Raw genomic sequence first — 24,071 nt, 5'->3', positions numbered from 1 at the left:
CATACGCCAATATCGGAGTAAAAATCAGACTATAGAATTATTCATCATAAATCAGCTTTTCAGTGGACTACTAGTAGATCTGTGAACAGTAGACCTTACGCAGTATTCTCATCCACAAGTACCTGAAACTATAGACCTTATGGAAATACAGCAATAGACTGGCTTCTCCACACATCTGTGTAATCACATAATAAAATGCTGTTACTTCTCAAAACAGTAGATCGTCAACGCAGTTTATCTGGATCGACTCTTATGTCGAGTTGAAAACTACAAAATTATTATAAATTGGTTATTTTTTATTTAATCTCCAGGTAAAGATATTATTTTTCTTCTATTTTTTTCTTACACTGTGAGGTGAGGAGTTATAGATTTTTTTTCAGGTGAAGACATTAATTTTCTTATAATATCCTGCTTCCACTCTGACGTGAGCAATTATTAAATTTTGTTGAGTTATAATAAAAGTTTTAATTAAGTTAAGTTGAGTTATAATGAATATCGGGGACCGAGCTTCGCTCTGGAGTACAAAAGCAAAAAAAAATGTATTACAGAAGAAGAAATTATAATAACATTCATACAGAAATGTTCCATCTAATAACAGTAAATTGAGATTAATTCCCAGAGAAATGCAAAATTTCCCTCACAAAAGCCGGTTAAATTTTAATCCTGATTAACTTCACGTGAACCAAATCAGAGAAGACCATTTCAAAAAGATGGATCTACTGGAATTAATCAGGATTGAAAATAACCCGGCTTTTTTGCAACCGGCACTAAGTACTCGATTGAATGATTACATAAGTTCAACAGCTGAGTCTTAATTTTGACACAGTCCCACACACATGAACTCGCTCACTCACTTCCATCACCAACAGACGACGAATATAATTATTATCAGATGTTTTTCCAAGGATGAATAATAATTATCATTTTAATGTCCTTCAGCGAGTTTTCTCAGGGATGAGACCTAGTGCAATCGACTCTTTATGTTATAAACCTACTATGTTCTGAGTTTCATTAGAATCGTTAGAGCCGTTTTCGAGATCCGGTGAAATACAAACATATAAACATATAAAAAGAAGTTGCTCGTTTAATAGTATAGGATTTTATTGAGGTCTTGGATAGTCACAGAAATTTATAAACAGACTTCATGCCCTGATGTTATGAATTTATATTATTCGTGTTGTCATCTAAGTTACTAATAATAATAATTATTATTATTGTTCTAGGATACTTTCCCATGCATCTGATTCAAATTCAATGTCATCACGTTCTCTCCACTTCAAAGATCACACTAAGGCCCAATTGCACAAAATCCGGTTAAATTTTAACCGTGATTAATAATTTCAGGAGAACCAAACAGAGAAGGTCTTTTTAATAAGACAGCTTCTCTGATTGATTCTCGTGGAATTAATCACGATTAAAATTTAACTGGCTTTTGTGCAACCGGGCCTATAAGTGCAATTGCTTAGTGACTACTCTATAGTGAGGTCCACGATATAATAGCAGTGAAGAAAGATAGGAGAACAGCCTTACCGATTCTCTGTCTTTCATGTAATATAAACTGTACAATCTTCTTTAAAATATCCAATTATATAGATGGAAACAAAGTGGAAGTTGCATTTGTTCAAATGCAAATTAATAAATAATTATTATTAAACGAAAATCTCAATTAAATTTTTCAAAGCATATTTTAAAGCGTGGATTATTTTTTTTCTCTATTATTGTATAAAACTAGGAAACAACCAATGTAACTAATTGCAACTCTCACCAGCGGGCAAGGCTTGATTCCTTTTGCTGGTGATGCCGGATTACCATTGAGAATCTAATTATGATTTTGGTATTATTTATGCTTAATTTTTATTTTAATTATTTTATACTTTTGATTATGAAATTATGTATTTTCTTTTGTTATGTTTTGAATATGTATTTATTGCATGGCAAATAAATGATTTGATGATTTGAAAAATGCTGTAAGTCACCCCCTCATCGAATTTCCATCTAGCTGTTTACCCTGTTGTCAATATTTGCAGTAGCAGAAGTCTTCGGGGTGATTTACAGCATTTAATTGAGGTTTTCGTTTAATAATAATTATCAAATTATATTTTATTCATCAGGAAAATATATTTTTCAATTAGTTCATGATAGTTTTGTTAATTTATTATATTTATAAATTCAAAAAACGATCTGGTAACTTACTTTGCGGAGCTAGAAAAGGATAGAACTATCTGCTTTGTCGAATGATAGATATTATTCAAATATAGGCAGAAGTTTTTGACCACAGCACAATCACATAGATACGGCCACCCCGTCTTTCGGAGGAGACAATAAGCCGTCGGTCCCGACTACCTAAAAAGTAGTCGTCATCTCTCATCATCATCCCTCTCTCTCATTACCCACGCACAAGCCTAAGAGCTTATGTGGGCATCACCCCCAGTATTACTAGTAGTTCTGTGAACAGTAGACCTCACGTAGTATTCTCATCCACAAGTACCTGATTGAAACTATAGACCTTATGGAAATACAGGAATAGACTGGCTTCTCCACACATCTGTGTAATCACTTGTCAGCTGATTTATGATGAATAATTCTATAGTCTGATTTTTACTCTAATATTGGCGTATGAAGGAGGCTCCTTTTTCCTTTTATATTATCCTTGAAATGCAAAATTTTCAAAAACCTTGTATATACGTCGACGCGCAATTAAAAAAGGAACATACCCGTCAAATTTCATGAAAATCTATTACCGCGTTTCGCCCTAAATTCCGCAACATATAAACATTTAAACATTAAGAGAAATGCCAAACCGTCGACTTGAATCTTAAGGTAGGCGCACACAGATCGTCATCGGACGGACGGCACGCATCGGACGGATTGGATGATTAGATTTGATGCATTGTTTTCAATTGGAGTGCGCATACCTATACGAATGCGGATAGGTATGCGCACTCCAATTGAAAGCAATGCATCAAATCTAATAATCCGATGCGTGCCGTCCGTCCGATGACGATCTGTGTGCGTCTACCTTTAGACCTCACTTCGCTCGGTCAATTATCATATTGCCATTATAACGTGGACCTCACTGTATGGATGTTTCAGCAGCACTTTTTATTTATGTATTTATTTATCTAGTTAGTTATTTATTTATTCATTTATTAGGAACACCTATGAGACCACAAGGATTACAAGCTACGGCATAACAAAAATGGGCAGAAGCGCATTGGCTAACATAATTTTCCTTTTGCAAAATCGTAGTTTTTATCAATTTATAAAGCACCATAGCTCATTGTAGGCCGCTGTTTTAGCATCTGAATATTTTGATTCAACCAGCAATGCTCATCCTGGAATCAGCTGGAAAAGGATAGTGAGTGCTATCTGCTTTGCTGAAAGATAGACTAGGATATCAACACCAATGTTGAATCAAATAATGCTGTTATAACATAGACCGCAATATTCAAAAAAAAAGGGTGATACAGAATAACGGGAATTTTTCAAAACGTCATAAAACGTTAGTGGGAAGGGCAAAAATTATTTTATTCAAACTAATGTAAAGTTCAAGACTTGCCATTTGAGAATTATTAATAACATCTACCACTTTTTGACAATTACTTCTTTAAGATGGCTTCCGCCTGAACGAATACACTCTTGAAATCTGTGTTAGAGATTCCTGAACGATTGCTGCAACATTTCAACTGGAATATTGTTAATTTCATTTTGAATTATCTGTTATGATTCAACCCCACAGTTATTGGTCAAGTTGTGAAAACGTTTGATTTGAGATAGCTCCACAAACAGAAAATCGCAGGTGGACAGATCATGGGACCAGGAAACGCAGATGTTGCAGCGATCAATGAGGAATCGTCAACACAGATTTCAAGAGTGTATTCGTGCAGGAGGAAGCCAAATAAAGAAGTAATTGTCAAAAAGTGATAGATGTTATTAATAATTCTCAAATGGTAAGTCTTGAACTTTATATTAGTTTGAATAAAATCATTTTTGCCCTTCCCACTAATGTTTATGGCGTTGTTAAAAGTTCCCGTTATTCTGTGTCATTCTGTATTAAATGGATAACATGGACCGCAATATTTAACATAGGCAGTTTATGTTTCAGCAGAATTTTTTTATTCTATTAATATTATTATGACTTTTGACTCTATCAGCAATGTTCATCCTGGTATCTGCCATGATGGTGGAAAGAAGACCTGGAATGTTCACAAATAAATAATTAATTTCACTCCTGGCAAAAAAATAATCCATATAGCGCAGGTGCTATATCAGCGTTAGCAAGAAATGGGTCTAAATTATTTATTACAAAAATATTCAACAATGTTCTAGCAGTGAGGCATAGGAGGGACAGGACAAATTCAAAAAGGCCCCAAGGGCTGCCTGATAACCAGACCATTCTAATATGTGGAGGAATATACACAAATGAATGACGGCCACCACACAGGCGCGATAGCCTTTCCAAGGGGATGATAACAAGTGTCATGTAAGTAACTGAGTTGAAGAATTTATAGTTATTTTTATAAAAATCACCATACTATTAGACCTTATCACCAAATTTTCTGTCCCGGCTGAAGTATGACAGTCGTGAGGCCCATTGACGGCTTAAATTATATATTCAGGCGGTGGGACCTTCCCGCAAGGGACTCCCAACCAACAAAAGCCATACGAGTTTACTAGGCCTACCTCATTTTTAGTAATATTTCATTCAATTACGATTTGAAGACTCCACAGAACCACAAATAAATCAACTTTTATACCGGGTGTTTCAAAAAGAATGGCCCAATTTTAAACAGTTATATTTGTTACTATCGTTTTTCATAAAACTTTAAATTGAATGTGAGTGTTTTTTCACTTTGAAGTTTTATGAAATACGATAGTAATAATAATATTGAAAACAAGATTGATAACCAACGAGTTAAATATATATATATATATATATATATATATATATATATATATATATATATATATATATTTAGTTGAAAAGTTGATATTGTGGTAATTATTCATATTGAATGAAAATATTTTGAAATTTCTTAGTATTTTTCATTCAATAGCTATATTTATTTTTAAAAAATGGTGCATACAAACCAATTTTACATCGAATTACTCACAGAAGTATCAAGTTTATGATGATTTATTATAAGTGTTCAATGTGCCCTCCTTTTGAGGTTCGGACGACATCTGGATGGTAGCCAAATTCATCCCAGACTGTTCGTAAGATGTCTTCTCGGACTGTAGCTACTGCATCAGTTATCCTGGTTTTTAGTTCCTCAATATCAAGTGCTAAGGGAGGAACATAGAAAAAGCAATAAGCATTGTCAATCAAATAAATTACAATAACATGAAGATACATAAACACGATCTTCAACGTATCTCCACATGAAAAAAATCACACGGTGCTATGTCAGGGGACCGTGGAGGCCAGGAATGCATAGTCAAGTCTTTGGGGCAACGTTGAGGCAAGTTGGTGTTGAGGAAATGGTGTACATCCTTGTGTCAGTGTGGTGGTGCTCCAACTTGTTGAAAGATAAAGTTGTCCAACTTAGCAATTAGTTGAGGAAAAAGCCAATTTCGTATCATTGCCAGATAAGATGCACCATATTCAATGTGTTTTGCCTCAAAAAAAGAAGGGCCCATACACCTTGGTTTGTGAAACTGAACAAAAAACTTTCACTTGAGGCAAATCTCTTTCATGAAGGTTTGCAGTTCCTCTAAAGGTGCGTACAGATATACGCGCTGCGAACATGAGCAATTCACTTTTAATCAGCTGATGCCAAGCTTTTTATATCTGTATCTTACCGTTTCTGTAAAAAATACAGATATAGTCAGCTGATTAAAAGTGAATTGCTCATGTTCGCGGCGCGTATATCTGTACGCACCTAAATACGAACATTATGAAGATTAACTTTTACGGCACTTGATATTGAGGAGCTAAAAACCAGGATAACTGATGCAGTAGCTACAGTCCGAGAAGACATCTTGCGAACAGTCTGGGATGAATTTGGCTACCGTCTAGATGTCGCCCGAGCCTCAAAAGGAGGGCACATAGAACACTTATAATACATCATCATAAACTTGATACTTTTGTGAGTAAATTATGATGCCTGTGACACTTCTACGTCTGTGGTAATTTTATGTAAAATTGATTTGTAAGCACCATATTTTAAAATAAATATAACTGTTTAAAATTGGGTCATTCTTTTTGAAACACTCGGTATCATATTAAATATGAATGAAAAATTAAAATGAAATGGAAGAGATGTTGTCAGTTTCACATAATTTAAACCAAACTACGATATAGTTTCAAGGCATCAACATCAGTCAGCTTTTTTTGATAGACCCCTGATGATGATGCTTCAAGGGCATTGAAACTATGGCTCAGATCCTCAGATTGAATAAATTATGTGAAACTGACATCTCTTCAAATTTACATTAATATGTAAACTCCACAACACTCATTATAAGTACGGTACATACAACATCTCTGTTCATACTGTAAATATTTAAAAATATTTAAGCTTGATTCCTAGAAATCAGTATCAGTGAGCTCATATCCGGTATAGAGTGAGAATATTATTACTTCTGAGTTCTTAGTTCTGATGGAACTAATTATACTATCTCCGCCGGGCTGAATGAATACCTAACCTAACTATTCACACAGTTTCTAAGGCTCAACTCACACTTGCACACGACTCGGATCGAGAAGAGATTCCACTATAGTCGAGAGTCACCATTTGAAAACACATGCTCTCGACTAGAGTCGAGTCTCTTATCGACCTGAGTCGCATAAGTGTGAGTTGAGCCTAACAGTAGGCTATAGACCTATAGTGAGGTCTACGTTATAAAGGCAGTGTTTGATTTCCAATGGTATTGCTATCATTGTCTATCATTCAACAAAGCGGATAGCGCTATCTCTTACTCGCTTTGCTCTGTTGCCAGATCGTCTTTCAATAATGTAGAATTAATAATAAATAGAATATTTCATCTTAATTATGAAATTATTGAAAAATATAATTTCTTGCTTAATAAAATATAATTGATTATTTAAAATGAGAATGAACAGTTAATAATTACGGTATATCAATAAACCTGTATATCAGCTACCGGTACTGTCTATAGAAGGCATTGACAAGACAGAGGATCGGCAACGTTGTTCTCCTCTCTTTCTCCACTGCTATTATAACGTGGACCTCACTATAGAGTTTGAGCTTATAAGCTAAGGCTTTTTAAACAGCTCTGATATAAAATAATCTATTATCGTTTAACAAGAATCCTCTAAATTTTATTATCTATATTATATAGCCTAAGGGTGCTCAACCCTTTTCTCAGGTCAGTTTTATTCGGGGTTGTATCAACTTCCGGAAACAGCACGAAATTCAAAATTAAATAAAAAGACTAAGAGAATTTCAAAAACCACAGATTTCATAGAAAGACCGGTTTTGGTTGTTACCCCATTGTCAATCTCTGATAAAAATTTTAGGTTTCAGTTTGTCAGAGATTGACAATGGTTTAACAACTGAAACCGGTCTTTCTAACTTTCAATAAAATCTGTGGTTTTTGAAAATGTCTTATTATTTTTATTTAATATGAATAATTACCTCAATATCAACTTCTCAACTACACAAAAAGGAAAATTCAAAATTCCGTGAATTGAATGACGTCACTGCTATCCAGTGCCTTTTTTATAAAATGTAACATAACCTATAATCTTTTAAAAACATTGACATAAAGAGATGAAGTTAGTAACAGTGAAGAATGAAGTGTCAATCGAGTTATGCGCTTGATTGTCTAAAAATTTAATAATAAATGACGTAAGTTACACTATTTTACTATTAATTATTAATTTATTATTTGGTAAACCACTATTTATATATGATATGGGCTACAGCCTCGTACCTAATCCATAATCAAACTTTTATCTGTATTATTTCATCATCACTAGTCGACTGTGTTCAAAGTTCGAGAATACATCAACACAACATGATCTTTCTATTTATCTCTCTTATCACTATTTGCAATGCAAACAATGATTATAAAATTCGACTTTCACAATCTCTCTGTTTGGTTTCCACGAATTACGATACTACAATTCTTGACCTAAGCACCTAACAACGTAATATAGATGGCAGCGGTAGAGGTTTGTGGATTTTGGATAGTGTACAGTCTACAGATGAGTCTGCTTAGCACTTTATGATAAACGAATAAAGCTCTATCACTTTTTATTTCATGATTTTTAAAATCTAAATCTCAAATTATATTCTTTAATAATGACTCCAACGTTCCACTGACTAATCAGCACAGGTATGAACATTTATCATCATCTAATTCAATGTATTTATTCTGTATTTTAAAGATCTTTTACTCAGCAACCTTGAAATTATCAACACTAACAGTTCAGATTAATGTAATCTTTGTTTTTGAAATATTATTAATTGATTAGAATTTTACAAATATTTGTTGTTGCTAGTTCATATTAATTTATTTTAGTTTTATTTTGCAGCAGAATGCAGGAAAATGGGATGTGTCTGCAGCAAGCATACTGATAACCATCCTACTATATTTCAGGTACGGTAATTAATATAATCTTAATGTCATTTAGTTTTTGACGGTTAATCATCATCTTGAACCCCTTGAATTTTTGTAATAATGATATAATTTCTCTGGATGCCAATGATTTCTCATGTAATTCACAATCACAGATACTGAAGCTGCGTGTTTACACCAAAGTTATTTAAAAAATGTTTATTTTTCCGTTCTTATAGATTCTAATAGATTAAACGGAGCTTGACAAACATATATGTGCATCATGTGTATGATAAGTTATGTTCAATCTAATAGAATCTATAAGGATTAAGTTAGGCCTATTAACAAAATGTTTATTTTTCCGTCCTCATAGATTCTTTTAAATTAAGTGGAGCTTGACAAACACATATGCACATCATGTGTATGATAAGTTATGTTCAATCTAATAAAATCTATAAGAAGGGAAAAATAAACATTTTGTTAATAACTTTGGTGTAAACACAGCTTAATATAACAGATATCAGATTCAAGAGAGTTCTAGAAATAATTTTAATCCTAATTATATTTATCAAAAAGATTGCTTGGTACTAACTCATTAACTACAGTTAGGCCCACGTTACAACAGCAGTGGAGAAAAATAGAAGAACAGCTTTGCCGATTCTCTGCCTTGCCACTGTCTTTTATATAATATAGCTGAAACCGGTATGTGTAAGGTTAGGCACACACACCAGTTAGTCAAGACAAGACATGATCAGACACAGATAGTTGCTTATGACGCAACACATACTGAATAATCATTGTAATATTAGACAAGTCTTCATAAGCAACTATATGAAGTATTGTGACTGAACGTGTCTGATCATGTCTTGTCTTTTCTTGACTAACTGGTGTGTGCCTAGCCTTGAGCTGCGTTTGCACCAAAGTTGTCAGCAAAAAGGTTTCTTTTTCCGTCCTTATAATTTCTACCAAATTGAACGGTACACATGAAATACATCAAATGCTTGCCAATTCATGTTCAATCCAATAGGGTAGAAGTTTCAAGGACGGGATAAGAAACATTTTACACCAAAGTTGCCTAAAAGATTTTGTCCACAAATCGAAAACAAGTTGTTCTCCCATGATGAGCAACAGGAGTTGCTCTACACAGAAATGCTTATAGACATAGATACAATACAATAAATACAGGAGACTATGCTTCACTGTATCATAGAACAGCTGTTTTTACTTTCCTTGCCCTAAGAACAGCTGTTTTTACTTTCCTTGCCCTATTACCATAGGTCAAATGTCAAATACGTATTGCTTTCCGAAAAAAATTAAGGTACCCTAATTTGAAATTGTATACGTTTCAAGGTCCCATGAGTCCAAAAAGTGGTTTTTGGGTATTGGTCTGTATGTATGTGTGTGTGTGTGTAAAGGTGCGTACAGATATACGCGCCGCGAACATGAGCAATTCACTTTTAATCAGCTGATACTAAGCTTTTTATAACTGTATCTTACCGTTTCTGTAAAAATAAAGATATAATCAGCTGATTAAAAGTGAATTGCTCATGTTCGCGGCGCGTATATCTGTACGCACCTTATGAGTGTATGTGCTTACTTAGGAACTTAAGGTCCTTTCACTATATGGATCCGACACGAACAATTTCGATCAAATGCAATTCAAGATGGCGGCTAAAATGGCCAGAATGTTGTCAAAAACAGGGTTATTCGCGATTTTATCGAAAACGGCTCCAACGATTTTGATCAAACTCATACATAAGAAAGTCATTGATAAGCTCTATCAACTGCCACGAGTTCCATATCTGTAAAAATTCACGAGCTCCGCCCCATCAATGCAAAGTTCGATTTTAGATTCCCAATTATCAGGCTTCAGATACAATTAAAAAAATCTGGTGTGGTACACTCACACAACTTTCCTTGCTCATTGAACTATTTAAAATTTTACATCTATTTTCGTTTAAAAACTTTCCCCTTATTCTGATCAAATATTTCTCTTGTAAAAAAACATCCACGGAACAAAGTGCCCTTTTTATAACCCTACCTTAAAATTTCCAATATAGTTCGCTAAATAAACCTAAGCCTCAATATCAAACGAGAATAATTTAGGAGAAAAACATAATGAAGATTGACGGCAACATATTTGCAACTACGATCAGACTACTGTATATGTGTATATACATTGTTTCAGAGTACTTTTTCCTTTATGTAAATATTGTGAAATTCGATGTTTTTTTTAAATTCGTCAAAACAGCTGTTCTACAGATGAAATATCTTGACTATGACTGTGTTCTTTTTATAAACTGCTCTACCTACCCACGGTATATGGAAGAAGAAAAAGTAAAAACCGTGTTCCTACCTACCTCATGCACGAGAAGGAGGTTACAAAGTCCATTTCTCAAGGATTGGGTGGACCCCCATTAGTACCCCAGGAAAAAGACTCATGTCAGTTGATAGAGCTAATAAATACTATACAGGGTATGGATTTGAAAAAAATTGTTAGAGCCGTTTTTGAGAAAATCGTGAAAAACATGGTTTTTTGTAACTGTCAGTTTTCTCAAGAATATTACGGAGCTCCTGCAATTTTCACAGAAATGAGATTCATGTCAGTTGATAGGGCTTATAAATAGCTATCCATGGTATAAATTTGAAGAAAATCGTAGAGCCGTTTTCGAGAAAACCGTGAAAAACATGGCTTTTTAGTCATTATCCGCCATTTTTCTCAAGAATATTACGGAGCTCCTGAAATTTTCCCAGAAATGAGACTCATGCCAGTTGATAGGGCTTATGAATAGTTATCTATGGTATAATTTGAAGAAAATCGTTGGAGCCGTTTTCGAGAAAACCGTGAAAAACATGATTTTTTAGTCACTATCCGCCATTTTTCTCAATAATATTACGGAGCTCCTGAAATTTTCCCTGAATGAGACTCATTTCAGTTGATAGGGCTTATAAATAGCTATCCATGGTATAAATTTGAAGAAAATCGTTAGAGCCATTTTCGAGGAAAAACGTGAAAAACATGGTTTTTTAGTAATTATCCGCCATTTTTTCCGCCATCTTGAATTGAATTCTATTGAATTTCTTATTGTCGGGTCCTCATGGTATAAGGACCTTAAGTTTAAAATTTCAAGTCAATCGGTTAATTAGGAATGGAGTTATCGTGTCACAGATATACACACACACACACACACACACACACACACACACACACATACACACACCAGACCAATACCCGAAAATCATGTTTTTGGACTCAGGGACCTTGAAACGTATAGAAAACTTGAAATTGGGGTACCTTAATTTTTTTGGAAAGCAATACTTTCCTTACCTATGGTAGTAGGGCAAGGAAAGTAAAAATCAAGTGGAGTAGATTGAGCATGAAAATCTCTACAATTAATGTTCAGTAACATTTGCGCCTAAAATTGAAAATAAGCTCGAAATTTGAGAAAATAAGATTATCCAATTGCAAACTGTTGGCAACTGTTGATTCTATTAAATCATTCACTAATAAGAGATAGCAAACTTCGTGTGTCTGCAGCGTTATTGGCCGGTCACCAGCTGGCTTAGATCTTTTAATAGTAGACTTGAGATGCGCGTGAACACTAGAGTCAGTTGATCAATTTTCATAACGGTAAGGAAAGTTGTGAGAGTGCGCCACACCAGATTTTTGAAAAAAAACATCATATATGGGCCTTAAATTTATTATAAGCTCCCAACTATTAAGCTAATATTTGAAAAATTGTGATGATGTTCATGTTTTTGAGGAGTGAAGAGCTTATATGATATCACGTACACCCTGAGTAGCTTCAGAGTGGGTGATTGATACCCAGGTGTTGCTCCTGGATGACTTCGCTCAGTCGTAATGTGGGCGGGAAAAGGAGGCAAGTCGAAGTTCCTCTTCCTTCTTCTTTGAGCCTCAGCTGGCGTGAACAGCACCTCCTGGTGCTTCTGACGGCGTGAAGGTCGCTCTCTTCTCTGATGACACCACTTTGATGTAATTTTGTATCGGCCTTACGGCCTCGGTTCCGCTCCAGTGAAGTAGGAAAAGGAAGGACAGACAGGATAGGACGGCAGACACGGTCCGCTGTGCCCTGGGGAGAAGGAAGATAGGGACGGCAGACAACGGTCTGCTGTGCCTGGGGAGAAGAAGAATAGGGACGGCAGACAACGGTCCGCTGTGCCCTGGGGAGAAGGAAGAATGGGACGGCAGACAACGGTCCGCTGTGTGCCCTGAGGGGATGGAAAGAATAGGGACGGCAGACAACGGTCCGCTGTGCACTGGGGAGATGAAAGGACAGGGACGGCAGACAACGGTCCGCTGTGCCCTGGGGAAAAGGAAGAATAGGGACGGCAGACAACGGTCCGCTGTGCCCTGGGGAGAAGGAAGAATAGGGACGGCAGACAACGGTCCGCTGTGCCCTGGGGAAATGGAAGGTCAGGGACGGCAGACAACGGTCCGCTGTGCCCTGGGGAAATGGAGAGGACAGGGACGGCAGACAACGGTCCGCTGTGCCCTAGGGGATGGGAGGACAGGGACGGCAGACAACGGTCCGCTGTGCCCTGGGGGAATGGAAGGTCAGGGACGGCAGACAACGGTCCGCTGTGCCCTGGGGAAATGGGAGGACAGGGACGGCAGACAACGGTCCGCTGTGCCCTAGGGAGATGGGAGGTCAGGGACGGCAGACAACGGTCCGCTGTGCCCTGGGGAAATGGGAGGACAGGGACGGCAGACAACGGTCCGCTGTGCCCTAGGGAGATGGGAGGACAGGGACGGCAGACAACGGTCCGCTGTGCCCTAGGGAGATGGGAGGACAGGGACGGCAGATAACGGTCCGCTGTGCCCTAGGGAGATGGAAGGTTAGGGACTTACGTCAGCCAAGGGGCCGCTGTACCAGGACAGGAGGTCGGGGACGTACGGCAGCCAACGGCCGCTGTACCAGGAGCAGGAAGGTTGTGAGCGGAATGCTGTGGACTGGGGCTCGTCCGGTGTTTAAATACTCCCCCAAAGTGGAGGGGATGGAGTTGTGCCGCGCCAGAGGCGGTGGAAATCATCTCGATGCGCGGAAGATGGTGCGCCATCGGTACCTTCCTTATCTCCGCGGTCGGCTAGCTTTGCTGATAGCCGAGCGTCTCTCAGTAATATTATTAACTATTTTCTCGTCACAATTTTACTTTGTGACACCCCACTCCTACTTGGGGGGGGATCGGAGTCCTCTATGGGACCACCTTAAAAGGCGTGAGCCATCTAGGCATCACCTTAAGAGGTGTACACCTCCCAGGCATCACCTTTAGAGGTGTATGCCACTCACTATGAGCATCATCTACACCTGGTCCACAGGTACATATTTACATCGTCCATCTGGAAATTGGACTTTTATGCGTGGCTTGCCAGCCCGTATCCGCTTACCAGGTGTGAGACTCCGTGACACAACACTGGATCCTTATTCCTTGAGAGTCCTGGTTTGGGATCCTGGACTGTGAGACTACCTCTTGACAGTCGAAGACTGTGTTTGCTCTTCTACATCCATATCAGTTGAGGAGGGTATTGACTCCTCCACATCCATGACAGGGAGTTGTGGTATTGTCTTTCTACATTCCTCTCGGAGTTACCACTTGTGTTGGTGGCTGGGGCATGAATCGTAGCCGCCGTTCAGAGTCAGTCATCTCATCCTTGTGATCCATCACTATGTTGCCCCAGGATTCTTGCCTTGGAATATATGACACTCGCCTTGCTATCAATCAAGGCATTAAGTTTGACTCTGTTCAAACCAACCTGCTTGACATCCTTCTGTTCTGACTCTTGTTGTCCGGGATTTGGAGTCTATGGCCGATATTGTTGGGACTTTTGTTGTCCTACTCCCCGAAAAGGGTGATCGCAACATAATTGGCTGTCTTGAAGGATTCAATGGGGAGGATCCCACTCCACCTCTCTTGTGAATGTGTGAATATTCACATCTGTTTTTTACGCATAATTCCATGCCTAATAGCAGTTCTTGTTCAAGTCCTTCCATTATAGATGCCACTAGTGGAACTGTGATTTGTTCTATGGTCACATTAGTAGTACTTCCCATTTAACGGGGTTGACCGTCCATCAGCTAATATCGCGCGGTGACGTGCTGGTTCTTTCCGTATCATCCCTATTTTCCGGATGACTTCATAGACCTCGTTGCTCATATAATTAGCTTCAGCACCCGTATCTAGCAAGGCCTGACACTTTTTACCGCCGATTGTCACGGTAATAAATATTCTGTTGTCCCTTGATGACTCTTCAATTACAGGAATCCTCTGTGCCGTTTGCATCACTGCTGTCTTGTTCAGAGTTTTATTCTCCTTTTGAATATCACAGACACATTTCAGTGCTCTCTTCCGCACCTTTTACATGGTGGGATTTCGGGACAGCATGATCTCCAGTGCCCCTTTTCTTGTATCCAACACACGGGTTCAGACTCGCTAAGAGAGGGTCTGTTACTTCTAGTGGTTATCACTGTCCCGACCTTGAGTCCTGTAATCTTTTTTGTGTCCTCAGTCTTGTGAACTCTCGAGTTCTGTCTATCTGTTTCTCCTCTGCTTTTATTTGTTCATACTCCCTCGCGAATTTTTCCAATTCGTCAATACTATGAACATCCGATTGCCGAATATACAATTTGTACCGTGGGAGGAGATTCTTATACACTCTCTGTATTTTTCTCGTCTGTGAAACCTCCTCGTCGCCTCATGAGTGTCAGTACATCTTCGAGAAATTCGTCAAACAATTCACCTTCCCTTTGCTTCCTTGGCTGAATTAGATTCTCGAGGTCCTCCTCATAGGTAAGTGGGTAGTAGCGTGATCTGAAATCTGTCACAAAATTGTCCCATGATTTCCACTGCACGACGATTACCTCCATAGAGTAGCTTTACAACCATAATTCAGGCAGTGCGACTAGTAGCTGGTTGCCAGTGAGCCATAGGCTTGTTGTAGCTCGTCTAGCCTTTCCAAGAACTGGGAGCATCTGATTGGCCGTCGAATGACAGTCTCCAGCTTCTTACCTTGTCACATACCGCCCTGGGTCCTGAGGGGGTTTGTGTGAATATTGGTTCTAACCTCAGTATGGGTACCTGTCACCAATGTTTAGTTTCCCCACTGCTTCCGCTCATTATGCCAAGCCTTGGGCTGGGAAAACGTACAGTCATCTTCTTATGTTATTCTACTAACAACCTTCTCAACTCAGCAAGTGTTCCAGATGACACTATGCCCCAATCTTGTAGAAGATTGAATGCTTCTTCCTTTTTCATTTATAATCCAGGAAACTCTGGAGTCGGCTATCACCTCGGGGTTATGTCCTCGACCGACTGATCCTCTGTCAGCTCCTGGTGTTGAGCCTGAATCAGACTCTCCCTGTTCACTCATGATTCTCTTCGTTGCCTCGTGACCCACGTTGGGCGCCAATCTATCACGTACACCCTGAGTAGCTCAGAGGTGGGTGATTGATACCCAGGTGTTGCTCCTGGATGACTTCGCTCAGTCGTAATGGGGCGGGAAAGGAGGCAAGTCGAAGTTCCTCTTCCTTCTTTTTGTGCCTCAGCTGGCGTGAACAGCACCTCCTGGTGCTTCTGACGGCGTGAAGGTCGCTCTCTTCTCTGATGACACCACTTTGATGTAATTTTGTATCGGCCTTACGGCCTCGGTTCCGCTCCAGAAGTAGGAAAAGGAAGGACAGACAGGATAGGGACGGCAGACAACGGTCCGCTGTGCCCTGGGGAGAAGGAAGAATAGGGACGGCAGACAACGTTCTGCTGTGCCCTGGGGAGAAGGAAGAATAGGGACGGCAGACACGTCCGCTGTGCCCTGGGGAGAAGGAAGAATAGGGACGGCAGACAACGGTCCGCTGTGCCCTGAGGGGATGGAAAGAATAGGGACGGCAGACAACGGTCCGCTGTGCCCTGGGGAGATGAAAGGACAGGGACGGGAGACAACGGTCCGCTGTGCCCTGGGGAAAAGGAAGAATAGGGACGGCAGACAACGGTCCGCTGTGCCCTGGGGAGAAGGAAGATAGGGACGGCAGACAACGGTCCGCTGTGCCCTGGGGAAATGGAAGGTCAGGGACGGCAGACAACGGTCCGCTGTGCCCTGGGGAAATGGGAGGACAGGGACGGCAGACAACGTCCGCTGTGCCCTGGGGAAATGGAGGACAGGACGGCAGACAACGGTCCGCTGTGCCCTGGGGGATGGAAGGTCAGGGACGGCAGACAACGGTCCGCTGTGCCCTGGGGAAATGGAGGACAGGACGGCAGACAACGGTCCGCTGTGCCCTAGGGAGATGGGAGGTCAGGGACGGCAGACAACGGTCCGCTGTGCCCTGGGGAAATGGGAGGACAGGGACGGCAGACAACGGTCCGCTGTGCCCTAGGGAGATGGAGGACAGGGACGGCAGACAACGGTCCGCTGTGCCCTAGGGAGATGGGAGGACAGGGACGGCAGACAACGGTCCGCTGTGCCCTAGGAGATGGAAGGTTAGGGACTACGGCAGCCAAGGGGCCGCTGTACCAGGACAGGAGGTCGGGGACGTACGGCAGCAACGGGCCGCTGTACCAGGAGCAGAAGGTTGTGAGCGGAATGCTGTGGACTGGGGCTCGTCCGGCGTTTAAATACTCCCCCAAGTGGAGGGGATGGAGTTGTGCCGCCGCCAGAGGCGGTGGAAATCATCTCGATGCGCGGAAGATGGTGCGCCATCGGTACCTTCCTTATCTCCGCGGTCGGCTAGCTTTGCTGATAGCCGAGCGTCTCTCCAGTAATTTATTAACTATTTTACTTGTTACAATGATGGCTGGAGTGTTCTATACCTCGGCAGAGTTTGTGTGTAGAGAGGGGTCCTTTGTGTGATTTCTTATTTTTTTGTATTACGTATGCGTTACAAATTCTGACAATTCCTTTACTTTGATCAGTCTCTAGGAAGTCATTGAAAACAAACAAACAAAGAAAGTTGTCTCGACTTATTGTATGTTTTATGACAATAAACGATGATTTGATTTTGATTCTCAATCTGATGTCTGTTGTATCATAAGCTTGTAAGCTTAGTTTTCATTAGTAGAGCTAGTGGTAGAGCTCCCTGGGCAAGTACTAACTATCTTGTGAACTCTCCCAATGAAAACAATCATGGTAGAGTACTAGTTCTCAGTAGAGTGGGATAGCACCGTGGGATAGTACTCTACCACTTGCCTTCCCCAACCACTGCTTCTCACTCTACTATGCTAATGAAAATAGTCTCAAGCTAGTATAGAGTAGAGCCTTGCCGTAGGCTATCGAGTTTAAAAAGTATTGCTATTTATTAAAAAGTATTAATTTATTAAAAAGTGTCAATTTATTAAAAAGTATTGACATTTTAAGTTAAGTTCTGTTCACTAGACAACACACTTCACCTACTATTCTCAATTGTAATAAAAACAGTTACTCGACCAAGTAAGTAGAGTATAGTTAGATGTAGAGTAGTATGCCAGTTCAAATTCAAATTCTTTATTCTGCCTGACATTTTTTACAATGTATAAGCTCGTCAGAAGTTACTCGACCTTCAACTCTACTAGTGAAAACTCACGGTTAAAATTTAAACGGCTTTTGTGCAACCGGGCCTTAGACTTCTATTGAAAACGAATAGTTGAGAATGTATGAATGACCGACCTTTCTCGGCATTCTGGGCCGACTGGAAGGAGCTGCGACGCGAGCCGGGCAGTGACCTTGAGAAGTCCTTGCTGAGCTGATAGGGCTCGGTGACGTCGAGCTGCTCTGATTGGCTGGAGCCGCGACGCGAGCCAGAGAAGAGACTCGACTCTAGTCGAGAGCATGTGTTTCCAAATGGTGACACTCAGACCAGTCGACTCCAGTCTCCGCGACGTCACCATTTGAAAACACATGCTCTCGACTAGAGTCGACTGGTCTGAGTGTCACCATTTGGAAAACACATGCTCTCGACTAGAGTCGAGTCTCTTCTCGACCTCAGTGTGAGTTGAGCCTAACTCTACTTGTGACTGAAAACCAGACCAAGAACGTTTAAATGGTTATTCGTTATTGGATGTTGAATGTGTCGTTGTTACGGAATATTATAAGTACTACTTTGTGAAAATATTGAAGGACTGAAAATTGTGAAGTGAACAACTACAAGACTCAACCTATTTCGGACTATGTGTAACCTTATCTAAATTTGGGTGAGGAATAGCACAGGTTACCTTTTTTTCTCCCCTCCCTATCATTTCGATAATTTCAATTTCATTTATTGCCAATTAGAATATTCAAACATATTACAAAATCTTTATAATATGACATATCATTAAAAATATAAATAATAAGCATAATTACTCATACATATACTTAAATAAATTAAAATAAAATATAAAATCTAGGCATCACCAGCAAAAAGAAATCTTTGCCCGCTGGTGAGAGTTTTAAAACAGTAAAAGAAAAACATAATATTTCGAAATTAATGCAGAAAGTTAAAGTTGAATTTAACTAATAATTATTATAATGTACTTATTGTATGAATGAATGAATATCTTTGTTTGTTTTGTTGATAAGGTGGTAAACGTGGACGAGGAAGGCCAAAAAACTGCACGACGGTCAACTGGAGGTGACAGACACGGACCTGATAGTCTACCAGCGACAGAGGTCGCCGTACGCTGGCCGTTACGATCGCTGCGTCGCTACGGTTTCGACGCCGATATCTTCAGCTTCGAGTCGGGACGACGCTGTCGCACCGGCCGGCGTCTACGCGTTCCGCTGTAGGCGCGCTGAGGAACTCTTCAATCTGCTCCAGTCGCATATACAGGTGTGCATTATGTTCTCATCAAATACCGTTTACGGGGGATTTCAGGGTCTCAGCATAGAGGAAACATGTAGGGTGCACCAGAATAAATGGAACTTTTAAAAACGCCATAGAAAAAAAGTGGGAAGAGCAAAAATGATTTATTCAAATAATGTGAAGTTCAAGGCTTGCCATTAAAGAATTATTAATGACATCTATCACTTTTACTTTCCTTGCCCTATTACCATAGTAAGGAAAGTATTGCTTTCCGAAAAAAGTAAGGTACCCCAATTTCTAAATTTCTATATGTTCAAGGTCCCCTGAGTCCAAAAAAGTGGTTTTTGGGTATTGGTGTGTATTTGGCGTGTAGTGTGTGTGGTGTGTGTGTGTGTGTTGTGTGTGTGTGTTGTGTGTGTGTGTGTGTGTGGTGTGTGTGGTGTGTGTGTGTGTGTGTGGTGTGTGTGTGTGTATGAGTGTATGTGCGTCTGTGTACACGATATCTCATCTCTCAATTAACGGAATGACTTGAAATTTGGAACTTAAGGTCCTTACGATATAAGTATCCGACACGAACAATTTCGATCAAATTCAATTAAAGATGGCAGCTAAATGGCGAAATGTTGTCAAAAACAGGGTTTTTCGAGGATTTTCTCGAAACGGCTCCAACGATTTTGATCAAATCATACCTCAATAGTCATTGATAAGCTATCAACTGCCATGAGTCCCATATCTGTAAAAATTTCAGGAGCTCCGCCCCATCTAGGCAAATTTGATTTTAGATCCCAATTATCAGGCTTCAGATACAATTTAAACAAAAAATTTCAAGTGGAAAAGATTGAGCATGAAAATCTCTACAATTACAGTTCAGTACATTTTCACCTAAAATTGAAAATAAGCTCGAAACTCGAGAAAATGTGATTTTTCAATTGCAAACTGTTGACAACTGTTGATTCTATCAATCATTCACTATGAAGAGATAGCAGAGCTCGTGTGTCTATAGCGTTATTGTCCTGTCACCAGCTGGCTCTTTGAATAGAGTAGACTTGAGATGCGCGGGAACACTAGCCTCAGGTGATCAATTTCATAACGGCAAGGAAAGTTGTGTGAGTGCGCCACACCAGATTTTTTGAATAGCATTTCAATGAACTTCAATTGTTGTAGTTTTATGTTTGACTAGTCGAAAATAAAGAGAAAGAATTGAATATCACTCTATAAAAAATCAAATTTGTCAGGCCTCAAATAAAGTTATACAACTCAAAAGGTTTCAAACTTGTAAAAACTGTTCACAATCACCCCAGTCAACCATATTGTTGTAACCGTGTAATCTCCACGATTCGGTTGCGTTTCCTGGCATGATCTGTCCACCTGCGATTTTCTGTTGTGGAGTTATCTCAAATCAAAGTTTTAAAGCTTGTCAAATAACTGTGGTTGAATCATAACAGGCAATTCAAAATGAATTAACAATATCCTAGCTGAAATGTTGCAGCAATCGTTCAGGAATCTCAACACAGACTTCAGGAGTGTATTCGGCAGGAGGGAGCCAATCTTATGAAGTAAATCAAAAGTGATAGATGTTATTAGTAATTCTCAAATGGCAAGTCTTGAACTTAACATTAGTTTAAATAAAATCATTTTGCTCTTCCTACTTTTGTTAAACGTTTTTAAAAGTTCCCCGTATTCGGGATCACTCGTTATAAGCAGATATCCCCTGGATATGTGTCGTATATGTTCTAAATTTCAAGCATTTTTTTACTGTCAACTCAAGCCGATTACTGTCTACTACTGTCATATCGGATTAAACTACATAGGATTCTACGGGAGGGTCTCAGTTTGTCAGATCTTATTTCATCAAGTACCTATTTCGACCATTCAATCTCCTCCAGTCGCATATATACAGGTGTGCATTTCTGTTTTCCCTCAAATACAATTATACGGGTTCCAGGGTCTTGAGAAAACAGGTAAGTCAAGTAGATATCCTAAGGTAGGCCTGTAGGTCGTTTATGTTCCAAATTTTAACCTGATTATTTATTGTCTACTACTTCTGTTATTACTGATTTGCCCGGGTAAGAATGACAAAAGTAGAGAGACTATCAGTGTCACATAACTCCACGAAAAATAACTACTAGGACTATCGGCTTGAGTCAACAGTGAAATTTGGAACAAAAACACCGTACATCATAGGATATCTTCTTATTCTATTTTCCCGATTATGTATAACCATTGAGAAAACAATAGATATAGATATCAATAGTATACAGAATATATAGAAACAATAGTATAAGTAGATATCCCATGGTATAGAGCGTTTTGTCGCAACTTTTACTGTTATCTCAAGCTGATGGTCCACGTAGTTCTTTCCTGTGAAGCTTTATGACGCTGGTAGTCTCCATATGTGCCGCTCATACACTCTTACCCTGGTCAAAACAGTAAAAATCGACAATAATCGACAGTAATCGGCTTGAGATAACAGTAAAGTTGCGACATAAAATGCCCTATACCAAGGGATATCTACTTACGCTATTGTTTCTCTATGGTATAACCCAATTCATTGTACAAAATTCACCACTTTTTTCTACAAATATTTGTGAAAATATTTCATCAATTTTTACACAAATATTTTGCAGGGAGCTCTTTAAATTTCATCAACTATTTTTATTTTACACTTTACAGATCTTCTGATTCTGTTAGGCCCCTAACACCCTCTCCGGGAGCCTGACGGTGAGTTAGCTTTTTGGATTCATCTGGTTAAAGGTTTGGAGTCGAATGTCTTCTAGCTGTGTCTACTTCCAAGAAACAGTTTCAAAACCTGCTAAAACTGTTTTTTAATATCATGATTACCTCTTTTCATATAAATGTAATTACTTGAGAGAGCTATAGATTTACTATCTCTAGTAAATCATATCTTGTAACTTTCCAATAGAAAATAAATATTACAATAATTTATTGGATGATAGTTAGTTAGGGCTTGTTACTTTCCTTGCCCTATTACCATAGGTAGGAAAGTATTGCTTTCCGAATAAAATTAAGGTACCCCAATTTCTAAATTTCTATACGTTTCAAGGTCCCCTGAGTCCAAAAAAGTAGTTTTTGGGTATTGGTCTGTATGTGTGTGTGCGTGTGGTGTGTGTGTGTGTGTGTGTGTGTGTGGTGTGTGTGTGTGTGGTGTGTGTGGTGTGTGTGTGTGTGTGTGTATGAGTGTATGTGCGTCTGTGTACACGATATCTCATCTCCAATTAACGGAATGACTTTGAATTTGGAACGTAAGGCCCTTACAATATAAGGATCCGACACGAACAATTTCGAACCAAATCCAATTCAAGATGGCGGCTAAAATGGCAAAAATGTTGTCAAAAACAGGGTTTTACGCGATTTTCTCGAAAACGGCCCAACGATTGTGATTAAAGTTATACCTAATTAATAGTCATCGATAAGCTCTATCAACTGACACAAGTCCCATATCTGTAAAAATTCAGGAGCTCCGCCCTCTATGCAAAGTTTGATTTTAGATTCTCAATTATCAGGCTTCAGGTACAATTTAAACGAAAAAATTTGAGTGGAAAAGATCGAGCATGAGAATCTCCAACTAATGTTCAGTAACATTTTCACCTAAAATTAAAAAATAAGCTCGAAATTCGAGAAAATGTGATTATCCAATTGCGAACTGTTGGCAACTGTTGATTCTATTAAATGATTCACTATGAAAAGATAGCACACCTCGGTGTCTTCAGCGTTATTACCCTGTCACCAGCTGGCTCAAATCTTTGAATAGTATACTTGAGATGCGCGGGACACTAGCGTCAGGTGATCAATTTCCATAACGGCAAGGAAAGTTGTGTGAGTGCGCCACACCAATTTTTGATATTGATAATAATAATAACAATAATTTCTCTGGTCGAGGGTACAACACGACCAGAGGATTCATTCAAATATAACATGATTACAAAGCATATAGCTACAATTATTTACAAAGTATTAATACAATTGGTTGATTATTTTCTGATCAAGAAAACGCGACGCCCACTATACATGAATATGTGTCGGCAGGCCACTAATTTGCTATTGTTTAAGATTTCATGCCAAAAGTAAAAAAATCCAAAAAGATACATCTTGCGAGTCATTAGATGTTCATGAAAACACATTCATATACACACATTAAAAAGAAAATTGATAACCTATGGTGTAAAAAATTTAGATAAATTTTACATAAAAGCATTTTAATACCAATTGGAAAAAATCATATTGTATTGTGTTGGATAAATAAATAAATTATTATAAAAGCTCTTCACCTATATCTAGCACTTCAATGCATCCCTCAATCGCATGCCTTTTTAGTGGATTTTGAGGAAACCTTATCTAAATTTGAGAAGGGAATAGCACAAGGTTACCTTACTTTTCCCTCCCGATCATTTTCATGATATACTCATTGTATGAATCAATAAACATCACAATATTGGAATGAAATACATTCATAATTACATCTTGTATATCTTTGAATACTGAAACGTAGTGAGGTCCACGTTATAATGGCAGTGAAGAAAAATAGCAGAACAACGTTACCGATCCTCAGTCTTGTCAATGCCTTCTATAGACGGTAGCTGATACAGGTTTATTGATGTAATATTAACTGTTCATATCGTTTAAAATAATCATATATTTTATTAAACTAGAGATTATATGTTTCAATAATTTCATAATTAATTTTCAGAATCAAGATGAAATATTTTGTTAATTAGTTATAATTCTACATTGTTGATAGACGATCTGGCAACAGAGCAA

The 24,071-nt window shown here is 38.9% G+C and overlaps 1 long non-coding RNA gene across 1 annotated transcript; it reads left to right on the top strand.

The window, feature by feature from the left end:
- Positions 1 to 7,785: 7,785 nt before the first annotated feature.
- LOC120355752 lies at positions 7,786 to 19,113 on the top strand. The gene is made up of 3 exons (XR_005573829.1): positions 7,786 to 8,304; positions 8,504 to 8,568; positions 19,070 to 19,113. It is a non-coding gene; the product is annotated as an uncharacterized LOC120355752 (long non-coding RNA).
- Positions 19,114 to 24,071: the final 4,958 nt, after the last annotated feature.

This window comes from Nilaparvata lugens, unplaced genomic scaffold, assembly GCF_014356525.2.
Source record: "Nilaparvata lugens isolate BPH unplaced genomic scaffold, ASM1435652v1 scaffold4612, whole genome shotgun sequence".
Lineage (NCBI taxonomy): Eukaryota > Metazoa > Arthropoda > Insecta > Hemiptera > Delphacidae > Nilaparvata > Nilaparvata lugens.
This window is presented reverse-complemented; position numbering and strand designations above follow the sequence as displayed.